We start from the raw sequence: 3,201 nt of genomic DNA, 5'->3' as shown, positions 1-3,201 counted from the left end.
TTTATCTCATATGGAGTTAAACCCTTTAAATGAAAATGTTTGATTACCGCCCTGAACTCGTTTTTTTCCATTTTTCTTAACGAACAATTTTTTTTTTCAATTCCTTATAAAAACACGTAAACTCAGAAGAGGTGGGCTGTGACTGCACCACATATCTAGTCGGGAGTGCTGCTGACTGAAAACAGATGATTTGGAGCGATTTGCGCGCCATCTGTTGGTCATTCTAAGGACTTATTGAACTATCCTCGTATTTAATCTTATTTTTCGTAAACTTTGGGTCTCCGAACCTAAAATCCAAATACTCAATAAGGTCAGGATTTCCTGCATCTTCATAACCTACATTTAATGATACGCAGGAACAACAACGTGGACACAGCAAGCTTCTGTTCACTTTAGCGTGTTTGGTTTGCGTAAGTCCCCTCGTCTCTCAAAATTCTCAAAGAGCTTTAGAACTTTATAAGTAGCCATTACATGTGTTTTTAGTTCCAGAGTGATAAAGCTTTCATTTATTTGTAAATGAACTTGGTGGTGCTTTTCTTTTTGGTTTGATTTGACGTGTCTTTCTTCAAATACCAACAGTCGTCTGCCAACATATGACTATCCCAAACACCCTGCTACATCTTTTGAATATCTTTTAAATCCTAGTGGAATCTTGCAACCTTTTTTCCACTAACATCGCCTAAATTTCCAGGAAAGTACTCAATGTGATAACGAAGAAGGTGCAGCTTCAAATTCATTAGGTATCCCATATTTTTGAAATTTTGTACCATATTTTCAACAATAGTCACGTAATTAGGATATTTTCCATTTCCTAGACATTTTTGCGTAACGTTTCTAAAATTTAGCCAAGCTGTTATGTCAACCTAAGTTATTCTTTTTTTGGAATTCATTGTCTTTCAACAGTTTTCTAATTTGTTGTTCATCAAAAACACCTTCTCTTATTTTCGCATCAGACAGTTTGGGAAACTTTTCAAATATATACATAAGAGCTTTGCTTTTCATTGTATTCATTGTTTGGACGGAATGATATTATAAGTTTCAGCTTTAAATGTAATGCTGGGAGGATAACTTTATCCTTTGATATGAGACTCCGTTTTATGTTATTTTTAGATCCTGGAATTAAATTGTTTCTACTTGGTCAATCCTTTTTATACAATTGTGTGAAATTATGTGTAAACAAGGATAAGCCAAGTAGAAATAATTTAACCCCAGGATCTAAAAATATCATAAAACAGAGTGTACTGCACACAGTTGAAGTAATCCTTGCACCATTGCATGTAAAGCTGGGACTTGTGAAGTAATTCGTCAAAGTAATAAAAACTGCGGGCGCAAAGCTTTTATGTATATATTTGAAAAGTCTCCTAAACTGTCTTAAGGCTATGTTACGAGAGGGTCACGTGACCAATCCTGGTCCTTAATTTTTCTTTCCGAACATACGTCTAAACGAAATGAGGTGTCGCTCTGAAAGTTTGGGAAATGAAAGAGAAGGTAATAAAATCCATGTCTCTGCTTTGTTCCGGTGCAAGTTTTAAAAAAAATTTCGAAAAAAATACAAGTGCAAGTTTCATTCCCAAGTTACGTACGCACAAAATTAGATATTGTGTCAAAAATTTGGCACGCTAAATAGAAGGCATGAAAAAATGTGTCTCTGGTCCTAAATAATTAAAATTGTGAAAAAAGTTTTTTTTCATTACTATTTTGGAGCAATACCGACCGTGCTGCAAAACCACCGAAATCAATTTCCAAATTTGTCAATGGGCTAGTTATGAGGTTTATATTTATCAAAGTGGGACAAAACAAAAAAAAATCGCTCATGAACATTATGCACAAATAATGCAAAAACTAATGTTTGCACTGGAAATGCAAATAAAACAAATTTGGTCGACATACATATGAGCTGCATCAAAGCAGCACTATCGCAGCGAATAGACAACTTTCAACTTCTACGGGCCTGTGGGTAAAATAGATTACATGATTACCGACAGAGGCAGCTAAAACTCAAACTTCTGCTGTAAAGTCTAAATGCGTCCTTCGATAATCATTATTTTCATAAATAAACTTTTTTCTTCCCCTAAATCTTTGCAAGGCCACAAATGATCCTTTAATATTTATTAACATTTTCCGAAAAGAATTTCCGCGTTATTTAAACTTTTATTTTTCAATAAGGTTGAAAAAATATTGATCTGAGGGCTGACTTGATCATCTGTTATACTCGTCACATTGCCTTAAGCGAAAATAAGAGAAGGTCTTTTTGATAGACAACGAATTAGAGAAATATCGATAGACAATGAATTATAAAGCGATTCTAAAAATAGATAACAGAATCCCTTATCGGGCTACAATTTTGGAAAAAAGACCATTTCAAACCCAATTATTGTGGTAAAATAGACCAAGAAAATGCAAACGGTGGATATTTAAGTTCGAAAATAGCCATCGAAACTAAGCAAACCTAGAATTAACGCACACAGCCACAAAGGACTCGGACAAAACTAGATTTCACAATATGACAGATTTTAAATATGATAAATTCAGAGTGTTAGTTAACACCAGCGCTACCCCCTTGTACATGGGTAAAAAACTTATAACCCAATAGAAAATGTAGGTTACAAAATGAAAAATCCGAAGGTGAGGACAAAACTGTGACAACTTTGACAGCCGAAGGCGATTCAGAAACGAAATTGCAGAGTAGTGGCGTCCCTGAGTCAGCCTGATCGATAGAAAGCGGTGTTCTAGATGCATCACTGTTGCTTGTTGGTTGCCATGGGATATGTATAACTTCAAATATGTACAACAATATGTAGAACTTTTGAAAGTGACCATAGTCCTTGTTAGGAAGATGGCGCGCAATGCCACGGTCTTCTTCGCAGATAATGTTAGTATCACAATTTTTCCTTTTCGATTAACTTTGCGCTTTTCTTCCGAATGGTACAATTGGATACAACTATTGGTTCAGGCAGTCAGTTGTAACAGTACTCATTTCTATACCCTTTACATCAAGCCTTCAAAGTTGGACCGCCAAAAGATACTTTCCCGGGGAATGGAGAAAGATAACTGAAGGAAAGAATTTTGAGGTGCAACGATTGTGGTTGATTTAAGAGGATAACAAATTTGATAGAGAGTGGTCTTTCATATACTCGGTTGGAGAAAAAGCAAAATAGAAAATTTTCATTTTGGTATAAATAAACTTTCTTAAAATTGTGC

The sequence above is a fragment of the Belonocnema kinseyi genome, chromosome 1, assembly GCF_010883055.1.
Source record: "Belonocnema kinseyi isolate 2016_QV_RU_SX_M_011 chromosome 1, B_treatae_v1, whole genome shotgun sequence".
In the NCBI taxonomy this organism is placed as follows: Eukaryota; Metazoa; Arthropoda; class Insecta; order Hymenoptera; family Cynipidae; genus Belonocnema; species Belonocnema kinseyi.
The sequence above is the reverse complement of the archived record's forward strand: the minus strand, read 5'-3'. Positions refer to the sequence as shown.